At 46.6% G+C, this 11,493-nt stretch overlaps 1 long non-coding RNA gene across 1 annotated transcript in view; it reads left to right on the top strand.

Moving 5' to 3' along the window:
- The first annotated feature begins 473 nt into the window (after positions 1 to 473).
- The window catches only part of LOC120035272, a 32,282-nt gene continuing 21,262 nt past the window's right edge, over positions 474 to 11,493 (top strand). The window contains exons 1-2 of the long non-coding RNA XR_005474135.1: positions 474 to 700; positions 1,274 to 1,338. This is a non-coding gene — a long non-coding RNA (uncharacterized LOC120035272). The remainder of the gene's footprint in view (positions 701 to 1,273; positions 1,339 to 11,493) is intronic.

The raw sequence follows: 11,493 nt of genomic DNA, 5'->3' as shown, positions 1-11,493 counted from the left end.
TATTTAATGCAGCAAATGTGGAACGCATGCATAAGGCCCAAATATATGCCCACAGGAATTTCCTCTGCTTTACAACAATCAAAAAGCTCTGGTCATGTTTGTTGTTGTTGTTAATGACGTCAGATCCAGACAGGTAAGTGAAGATGAATCATGTAAAAAAAGAACAACCGAGGGTGCATTTGCCACTTCTATGCCATTTGCCACTCCCTATAGCCATCACTACTCTTACTTGTGAAGGAGCAGTCCCTATTGCACATGTGTAATAAAAATAAAATAAAAAATGAAATAAACTCAATTACTAAGCATTTACTATAGAACAACATGATAACGCCATCAGCTCAAATCAAGGAGGACATGAAGTCACTGCTGTTCTGAGGATTTAGGGGGAGGAGGGGACACTCCAAGATGTTTATCAAATTAGGTGACGTCACTAAATCTTTCACAGCCACTTCCTGGTGCTGTTTGTTGTGGAAATACCGTGGAACTGAAACAGCCAACTGTACAGATCAGGAACAAGGAAGACACACCGCTACTAGCTAGAATAAATCTTTGAAGCATGCGGTATCAGCGGTAGGTAACAGGCTGAAAGGTTGAACTAGTTACGAACCTCTCGTTGCTTCCGAACGCAAGCTTGGTCTGGAACAGCAAAGCCGGTGACGCGAGCTGTCGCGATGTTGTAAACCATGGACAGCAGAATAAAGTAAGACACGAGTTTGTTTACTTCTAGACTATACATAACAATGTTTTATGGACCGTTATTAAAAGTGTGAATTGTAATTTATTTAGCTGTCTGTCTGGCATGCTGAGTTAGCATTTGGGTCAGTATAATGCTGTCAAGTTGATAAATACATTTTCATCAAGTTCGCTAAATTAATTAGCCTAGGACCTCCTATATTTTAGTATTTAACGGTCCTAAAGTAAATAATATAATCTGGTGTCAATATAGATGTTTAGGTACAAGACATTTCCCCCCGAATGTTTACTGAATTGTCAGCAGTAACAGCAGCTATAACAATTTTATTTCTCGACCATCAAATGAATCACGCGAGAATTGAATTGTTTGACGTCTGGCCAGCACATAGACTGAGCTTGACCGATGATTCCGCTATATATGAGTTGCTTCATCACTATTTATAACTACGTGTTAAACTATGTTGCATAATATGCTGTTGATGTAGCTAGTTTGCAATTATTGCATACCATAGGTTATGTTTGTACACAGATGTTTATTTTACTCCCAGCTAAAGTCATCAGCTCTCTCCTTTTATTACAGCGAGTTTCCCGAGAGGACGTTTGATTTGGTGCTACAGGTTGCATGCCCAACATCTGAAAATGAAGGTGGGTAACATAACATGAGCATGTTGATGTGATAAACAACACATCCTTAGTAGGTTACCCTGGATGGAGAGAGCAATAGACAGATCTGAATATCCTGCCAGTTGCTTGGCCTGGTTAGTGTATCATACACTATAAAATGTTGTCTTTATAAACACTGTGCATAACATGTCAATTTAGGGCGTATACTAGCAAAGTCTTAGAGACTGCAGACATTAGTGAGATTTAAACATAATTTCCATGCTCACCAGACATCCCATGAGTCAGCATGTCCACGTTGGTAAAGTAGGCTACAGTGGAGGTGGTGATTATGGTACGTCTGTGGTTAGGCTTAGCCCTGGACTACAGGACTTTTTCACCAGTATAACAGGATATAACGTCACTTACAGCAGTCAACAGACGGAGAACTGATGAATATCTATGGCTAGGTTAAAGGTTGGAATGTTAAATACATCACATGGAGTTGGGAACATAAACGTTTTGACAACAGGGATCCAGATGCATCCTTTTTCATGTTCTTGTTACTCACCAAATAGATCAAACCAACATATATATATTTTTTTACAACAATCCACGGTTCAGCAGCAACTCCCAACAGGGAGCGTGTTGGGGGGGAAACGCTGAGTTCAGGACATGACCAGCCAGCATCAGCTGTCCATCTATATGTGATGGTGAAACGTTTCACCAGTAGAACACAACGTGCTTAGAATAACCCAGGAAATGATTCCGGCCACCGAAGAAAGGTTCCAAATGTTCAGTGCAGTAGCCTATGGGAAACACAACTACCTATATTTCACATTGATATCCAATGTCCACCCTTAAGTCGAATATCATGTAAAAAGTGTTGTTGTACATATTACGCCAGCTTTGTCGTTTTCCCCCTCAGTCCTGACGTGAATTAAATAGGTGTTATGTGGATGATTCAATAGTGCAGCTGCTGAACTGACCAGAATAAGGAGGGGAAATTATCCTTGGACGTAATGCTGATATTAGATTTAAAACCAAACTCATAAACCTTGGGCCTGTAGTGTAATAACTGGCTTCCCTGTCATTGATCCAGGGTCAGACTCATATCCGGAGCTAGGCTCTCAGGAGCTCACTGCTTCATTACAGTGCCCTCAGCTCCCATGGAACAACCAAATGCCGGTACCTCATTGGATAAGTGTACTGCTACAACCGAATACTGTCTCTTTATTGGACAGGATAGTTGTCGGGTACAGGAAGTGGGTTATGACGTGGATGGATGGCCATTGGGAGAGGTTGTTATGCTCACAGGAGACCCAGAGAGATCATTATTTGTTGCAAATTGAATCTTGTGGTTTTTGACAGGTTGTTTTAGAGAAATGGGTTTCAGATATCGAAACAGGGAATCAACCACTCCGTGCAATTTTTATCCATTTCCCTTTTCCTTTAAAATTGGCCCGGGTTCTAGTCTATGGGGTGTGTGGAGTGATATGTTTCTTATACGCTGCTGGTTAAGAATGAAATAGGGTAGATTGTCTTGTGTTAAGATATAATTCAGATTGATGGATCGTGTGGGAACTTGTGACGTGTACTTACAGTAGGCCTGAATAGATTTACTACGTTCCTATGGTAATGCTAAGCTCCAGTGTGTGCTGTTGACTCGGTTCCTGATGATGTTGTGTGTGTGTGTGGGTGGGAGGATGCAGGGGGGGTGTGTGTGGTATCAGATAGTGTTCTTTCTGAGTCATATTGGACAGGCTTTGGCCTAGCTGTGTGAAACCTCCTCTATCACTCACCACAACCCAGCCCTGTTGCTCTACAGTTCAAGCATTAGGTAGCTCCCAGTCCTGTAGCATTAGGTACACTCCCAGCCCTGTAGCATTAGGTACACTCCCAGCCCTGTAGCATTAGGTACACTCCCAGCCCTGTAGCATTAGGTACACTCCCAGTCCTGTAGGATTAGGTACACTCCCAGTCCTGTAGCATTAGGTACACTCCCAGTCCTGTAGCATTAGGTACACTCCCAGTCCTGTAGCATTAGGTACACTCCCAGTCCTGTAGGATTAGGTACACTCCCAGTCCTGTAGGATTAGGTACACTCCCAGTCCTGTAGCATTAGGTACACTCCCAGTCCTGTAGCATTAGGTACACTCCCAGCCCTGTAGCATTAGGTACACTCCCAGCCCTGTGGCATTAGGTACACTCCCAGCCCTGTGGCATTAGGTACACTCCCAGCCCTGTGGCATTAGGTACACTCCCAGCCCTGTGGCATTAGGTACACTCCCAGCCCTGTGGCATTAGGTACACTCCCAGCCCTGTGGCATTAGGTACACTCCCAGCCCTGTGGCATTAGGTACACTCCCAGCCCTGTGGCATTAGGTACACTCCCAGTCCTGTGGCATTAGGTACACTCCCAGTCCTGTGGCATTAGGTACACTCCCAGACATGTAGCTCCCAGACCTGTGACATTAGGTACACTCCCAGCCCTGTGGCATTAGGTACACTCCCAGCCCTGTGGCATTAGGTACACTCCCAGCCCTGTAGCGTTAGGTACACTCCCAGACATGTAGCTCACACTCCTGTAGCTTTAGGTACACTCCCAGTTCTGTAGCATTAGGTACACTCCCAGCCCTGTAGCATTAGGTACACTCCCAGCCCTGTAGCATTAGGTACACTCCCAGCCCTGTAGCATTAGGTACACTCCCAGCCCTGTAGCATTAGGTACACTCCCAGCCCTGTAGCATTAGGTACACTCCCAGCCCTGTGGCATTAGGTACACTCCCAGCCCTGTGGCATTAGGTACACTCCCAGCCCTGTGGCATTAGGTACACTCCCAGCCCCGTAGCGTTAGGTACACTCCCAGCCCCGTAGCGTTAGGTACACTCCCAGCCATGTAGCTCCCAGCCCCGTAGCGTTAGGTACACTCCCAGCCCCGTAGCGTTAGGTACACTCCCAGCCCCGTAGCGTTAGGTACACTCCCAGCCCCGTAGCGTGAGGTACACTCCCAGCCCCGTAGCGTTAGGTACACTCCCAGCCATGTAGCTCCCAGCCCTGTAGCATGAGGTACACTCCCAGCCCTGTGGCATTAGGTACTTTCCCAGCCCCGTAGCATGAGGTACACTCCCAGCCCTGTAGCATGAGGTACACTCCCAGCCCTGTGGCATTAGGTACTTTCCCAGCCCCGTAGCATGAGGTACACTCCCAGCCCTGTAGCATGAGGTACACTCCCAGCCCTGTAGCATGAGGTACACTCCCAGCCCTGTAGCATGAGGTACACTCCCAGCCCTGTAGCATGAGGTACACTCCCAGCCCTGTAGCATGAGGTACACTCCCAGCCCTGTAGCATGAGGTACACTCCCAGCCCTGTAGCATGAGGTACACTCCCAGCCCTGTAGCATGAGGTACACTCCCAGCCCTGTAGCATGAGGTACACTCCCAGCCCTGTAGCATGAGGTACACTCCCAGCCCTGTAGCATGAGGTACACTCCCAGCCCTGTAGCATGAGGTACACTCCCAGCCCTGTAGCATGAGGTACACTCCCAGCCCTGTAGCATGAGGTACACTCCCAGCCCTGTAGCATGAGGTACACTCCCAGCCCTGTAGCATGAGGTACACTCCCAGCCCTGTAGCATGAGGTACACTCCCAGCCCTGTAGCATGAGGTACACTCCCAGCCCTGTAGCATGAGGTACACTCCCAGCCCTGTAGCATGAGGTACACTCCCAGCCCTGTAGCATGAGGTACACTCCCATGCCCTGTAGCATGAGGTACACTCCCTGCCCTGTAGCATGAGGTACACTCCCAGCCCTGTAGCATGAGGTACACTCCCTGCCCTGTAGCATGAGGTACACTCCCTGCCCTGTAGCATGAGGTACACTCCCTGCCCTGTAGCATGAGGTACACTCCCAGCCCTGTAGCATGAGGTACACTCCCAGCCCTGTAGCATGAGGTACACTCCCAGCCCTGTAGCATGAGGTACACTCCCAGCCCTGTAGCATGAGGTACACTCCCAGCCCTGTAGCATGAGGTACACTCCCAGCCCTGTAGCATGAGGTACACTCCCAGCCCTGTAGCATGAGGTACACTCCCAGCCCTGTAGCATGAGGTACACTCCCAGCCCTGTAGCATGAGGTACACTCCCAGCCCTGTAGCATGAGGTACACTCCCAGCCCTGTAGCATGAGGTACACTCCCAGCCCTGTAGCATGAGGTACACTCCCAGCCCTGTAGCATGAGGTACACTCCCAGCCCTGTAGCATGAGGTACACTCCCAGCCCTGTAGCATGAGGTACACTCCCTGCCCTGTAGCATGAGGTACACTCCCTGCCCCGTAGCATGAGGTACACTCCCAGCCCCGTAGCGTGAGGTACACTCCCAGCCCCGTAGCGTGAGGTACACTCCCAGCCCCGTAGCGTGAGGTACACTCCCAGCCCCGTAGCGTGAGGTACACTCCCAGCCCCGTAGCGTGAGGTACACTCCCAGCCCCGTAGCGTGAGGTACACTCCCAGCCCCGTAGCGTGAGGTACACTCCCTGCCCCGTAGCATGAGGTACACTCCCTGCCCCGTAGCATGAGGTACACTCCCAGCCCCGTAGCGTGAGGTACACTCCCAGCCCCGTAGCATGAGGTACACTCCCAGCCCCGTAGCATGAGGTACACTCCCAGCCCCGTAGCGTTAGGTACACTCCCAGCCCCGTAGCATGAGGTACACTCCCAGCCCTGTAGCATGAGGTACACTCCCTGCCCTGTAGCATGAGGTACACTCCCTGCCCTGTAGCATGAGGTACACTCCCTGCCCTGTAGCATGAGGTACACTCCCAGCCCTGTAGCTCTACAGTACATACATTCGGTACTCTGCCAAAAGCATCTTGCACACAGCCTTCACATGGCTAAGTAAATTTTTGGGGATATAGATTTGATTTCCAATGAGTTCATCATAAACGGAAATGTTTGAACTAATAGACTAAATAGAGAAGTGGGTCTAGTTTCATCTTTCCACGTTTCGTTCTAGTTTCATCTTTCCACGTTTTGTTCTAGTTTCACCTTTCCACGTTTCGTTGTAGTTTCACCTTTCCATAGTTCATAATGATAGAAGATTCACTTAAGTGTGTTAACTATATCATGGAAGGTTTGAGTGGGGATTATTGTTTACAGTCATGTATGCCTTGGTGTGAGCTGTGAAAATGACGAACATTAAAATAGAATGTTATGTGTGGGCCTAACATTTTCCCCTTACAATTGATAGACCTCTACCCTACATTAAACAGACTGTCGGTGCTTTTGTACTCTTCATCGTCCACACCAACCACCTACCTTAAATATGTTGAGGTGTTTCTCGTGGGCCTGGTAAATTAGGAACCTTGTAGCAGTTATAAGGGCTGAAATGTTTCAGGAGCTTCAGGATGTAGGATATAGGGAGCTTCAGGATGTAGGATATAGGGGAGCTTCAGGATGTAGGATACAGGGGAGCTTCAGGATGTAGGATACAGGAAAGGTTCAGGATGTAGGATACAGGGAAGGTTCAGGATGTAGGATACAGGGAAGGTTCAGGATGTAGGATACAGGGAAGGTTCAGGATGTAGGATACAGGGAAGGTTCAGGATGTAGGATACAGGGGAGGTTCAGGATGTAGGATACAGGGGAGGTTCAGGATGTAGGATACAGGGGAGGTTCAGGATGTAGGATACAGGGGAGGTTCAGGATGTAGGATACAGGGGAGGTTCAGGATGTAGGATACAGGGGAGCTTCAGGATGTAGGATACAGGGAAGGTTCAGGATGTAGGATACAGGGAAGCTTCAGGATGTAGGATACAGGGAAGCTTCAGGATGTAGGATACAGGGGAGGTTCAGGATGTAGGATACAGGGAAGCTTCAGGATGTAGGATACAGGGAAGGTTCAGGATGTAGGATACAGGGGAGGTTCAGGATGTAGGATACAGGGGAGGTTCAGGATGTAGGATACAGGGGAGGTTCAGGATGTAGGATACAGGGGAGGTTCAGGATGTAGGATACAGGGGAGGTTCAGGATGTAGGATACAGGGGAGGTTCAGGATGTAGGATACAGGGGAGGTTCAGGATGTAGGATACAGGGGAGGTTCAGGATGTAGGATACAGGGGAGGTTCAGGATGTAGGATACAGGGAAGGTTCAGGATGTAGGATACAGGGAAGGTTCAGGATGTAGGATACAGGGAAGGTTCAGGATGTAGGATACAGGGAAGGTTCAGGATGTAGGATACAGGGAAGGTTCAGGATGTAGGATACAGGGACGGTTCAGGGTGTAGGATACAGGGACGGTTCAGGGTGTAGGATACAGGGACGGTTCAGGGTGTAGGATACAGGGACGGTTCAGGGTGTAGGATACAGGGAAGGTTCAGGATGTAGGATACAGGGAAGGTTCAGGATGCAGCAAACCTCTGTATTAACATCAAGACTCTTGTTGCACCCTCGTTTCAGCCTACCCTCAAAATTATCAAGATCAAACTGCCAAAGAAACATGAAACAGGCGCTTAAAGTCCTGGTGCAGTCAAATGTGCTTTTTCCTGTGTTTTTATACGTTTTTTCACACTATGAGGATGGAATAATACTGTGAAATTGTGACAATTATGATCATGCCCTTTTTGTGTAAAAGCTGTTTGAAAAGACAACCAGGATGAAATTTCAGGCAAAGGTAAGATGGCGTTTTGGCCTGCTTGGTGACATCACCAGGTGGTAAATTAGTTAATAGACAAGAAAGAGTTCCAAATCTCTCTGACCATAACAGCTAGTTTTCAGTTTTCACTAAGGTACTTAATTGTTACCCAGAAATGATTTGATATTGAGATAAAAATGGTTGCGTTGGAACTTTTTTAAGGCCTATATTCTTTTATCCCCTACCTGGGACGTACCACTGTCAAAATGACAATTAAATATCCCCTCCCTGGGACGTACCACTGTCAAAATGACAATTAAATATCCCCTCCCTGGGACGTACCACTGTCAAAATGACAATTAAATATCCCCTCCCTGGGACGTACCACTGTCAAAATGACAATTAAATATCCCCTCCCTGGGACGTACCACTGTCAAAATGACAATTAAATATCCCCTCCCTGGGACGTACCACTGTCAAAATGACAATTAAATATCCCCTCCCTGGGACGTACCACTGTCAAAATGACAATTAAATATCCCCTCCCTGGGACGTACCACTGTCAAAATGACAATTAAATATCCCCTCCCTGGGACGTACCACTGTCAAAATGACAATTAAATATCCCCTCCCTGGGACGTACCACTGTCAAAATGACAATTAAATATCCCCTCCCTGGGACGTACCACTGTCAAAATGACAATTAAATATCCCCTCCCTGGGACGTACCACTGTCAAAATGACAATTAAATATCCCCTCCCTGGGACGTACCACTGTCAAAATGACAATTAAATATCCCCTCCCTGGGACTGTCAAAATGACAATGGGACTGTCAAAATGACAATTAAATATCCCCTCCCTGGGACGTACCACTGTCAAAATGACAATTAAATATCCCCTCCCTGGGACGTACCACTGTCAAAATGACAATTAAATATCCCCTCCCTGGGACGTACCACTGTCAAAATGACAATTAAATATCCCCTCCATGGGACGTACCACTGTCAAAATGACAATTAAATATCCCCTCCCTGGGACGTACCACTGTCAAAATGACAATTAAACCACATAACTGGTATTCAATGTAAAAGGCATATTCCTAAATCTTTAATTACATTGTATAATAGTAGTCATAATCAGAACCCGCTCAGAAAGGACCCGTTCATTAATTCAAAGTCAACTCATTTATTATAGTAGGTTATTGGCGTCCTGACAGGAAGGCCATGTATGAACTAGTGGAATGCCCATGCGCTCATAACTTGAGGTAACAACCATTTGACACCGAGGAGCTCCAAGGACAAAACAGCAAACAAACACTTTTGTGGGAAATAAAATTATCTTGTGAGTAAAATGAACATCTCGCCCACTCAGAGGGAAGGAAATGGTAAATGAAATGCAACAATGTATTGTACAAAAATGAAACCAAAATGTCTCTACAATGTTACAATAAACATTAGGGAATGAAGTGGTGTGACACTAGCGAATTAGAATATGGAATATAGATTGAACAGAAATTAAGTTTATCTTCTATCTTGATGAAAAACAAACAAACATTTATAATTCGAGAGAAAAAAAATTTGCGCTCTCAAATGGCTGGTGTTTAGAGAGCGCCCTAGTTGAGAGACCGGCTCAGTGAGTGCATCTGGCCTATATAATAGCCTTACCCTTAAAGATTGACAGGAGGCTGTCTATAGGTAGGCTGAGGTGTGTACCATTTTTCTCTCAACATCGGTTACCCTCACCACATCCTGACAGAGTAGGCTACTAAATGCACTGCTGCCTACCATTGCCTACTCTGCATGTATGTTAACACAGGGGAACTCCCTGCCTTGGCCTCTTTCTATGGCAGGGAGAGGAGAACGATTGGACTGAAGTAGTCTTTGAAGTCAGATACAGTATATCATCACAGTGGTTACCAGCCTGTTTTTAAGCAGACTAGATATTTCACACCTTCCTACAACTGTGTCTGTTCTCTGTTGTAGGCTCATGTGTCAACGCCATCCCTTAACACCTTCCATTTATAGTAGCGTCACTAGGCTAGAGTGGGAGATGGCCAACTTCAGAACAGTGGGTTTGATCTGATGCAGGTTTCACATTGATTGAGCTGACATTTTGGCCAAAAGGGTGGGTGTGTGTGGTGGTGGTGGGGGGGGGGGGGGGGGGGGGGGGGGTTCAAGTGTTGATGAGGCTATAGCCTAACCATCACTAAACACACGGTGTATGTTGCCGTTGGTCTAGTCTAAACACGAGTAGGGTTATTACCGCCGGTGGTCACGAGTCATGAAGACAGTTAAATTCCACGTAACTATTCAGTCACGGTAATTAGGCTTCTCCAAGATCTGATGCTGCTGATGGTCATTAGTAGCCTACCAAACTTGCTCATGGCATGGTACTCAGGGCTCTATTGTCCTTCCATCAGGTCCTAATGGTCTGGTACTCAGGGCTCTATTGTCCTTCCATCAGGTCCTAATGGTCTGGTACTCAGGGCTCTATTGTCCCTCCATCAGGTCCTAATGGCCTGGTACTCAGGGCTCTATTGTCCCTCCATCAGGTCCTAATGGCCTGGTACTCAGGGCTCTATTGTCCCTCCATCAGGTCCTAACGGCCTGATACTCAGGGCTCTATTGTCCCTCCATCAGGTCCTAACGGTCTGGTACTCAGGACTCTATTGTTCCTCCATCAGGACCTAATGGTCTTGTACTCAGGGCTTTATTGTCCCTCCATCAGGACCTAATGGTCTTGTACTCAGGGCTCTATTGTCCCTCCATCAGGTCCTAATGGTCTGGTACTCAGGGCTCTATTGTCCCTCCATCAGGTCCTAATGGCCTGGTACTCAGGGCTCTATTGTCCCTCCATCAGGTCCTAATGGCCTGGTACTCAGGGCTCTATTGTCCGTCCATCAGGTCCTAATGACCTGGTACTCAGGGCTCTATTGTCCCTCTAACCACTCTGACATTAATGCAAATACAATAGAAAATCAAATCAAACACTTCATGAGAGCTCATGTTGCTCAACATTTCTATAGGCTATGTAGTTGCGCGAAAACACAATTGTCCTCTTTCTTAAAAAAGAGAAGGATTCCATCAGCTTTCTATAGTTTAGGCCTACTATATTTATTTCCCAAATTTCCGAATATTTAGCACATACCTTATATTTACAACAGGAGTATAGCCTACCTGGCTGGCATGAAAATGAACCACGGGGAAAAGCGTCCTCCGTTTGCTATTTAAGTGCATAGATGACATGTATTTTTATTCGAGACAGGTGGATGATAATGGTCCATTTTAAATCAAAACAAATTTCACACATGTTATTTAGTGTACGTAAAGACAAGATTAAATATAGAATAGTCTGATGGGTGACGATAATAGCCTATCACTTGTGAATGATGCCCAGCATAAGAAACAATGCCTTTTTTTTTCTCACCACTTTTTCAAATCATGGTCACACACCTCATGTAGCTTAGCCCATAGGCCTATCTGTTTTGATAAGGTTAGTATCACACCTCAAGTGGCCAAATAACATCTTAAAATTAAGCGCATTAATCTGCTTCACAAGGGGTGTAGA

Source organism: Salvelinus namaycush, unplaced genomic scaffold (genome assembly GCF_016432855.1).
Source record: "Salvelinus namaycush isolate Seneca unplaced genomic scaffold, SaNama_1.0 Scaffold1001, whole genome shotgun sequence".
NCBI classification, from domain to species: Eukaryota; Metazoa; Chordata; class Actinopteri; order Salmoniformes; family Salmonidae; genus Salvelinus; species Salvelinus namaycush.
This window is presented reverse-complemented; position numbering and strand designations above follow the sequence as displayed.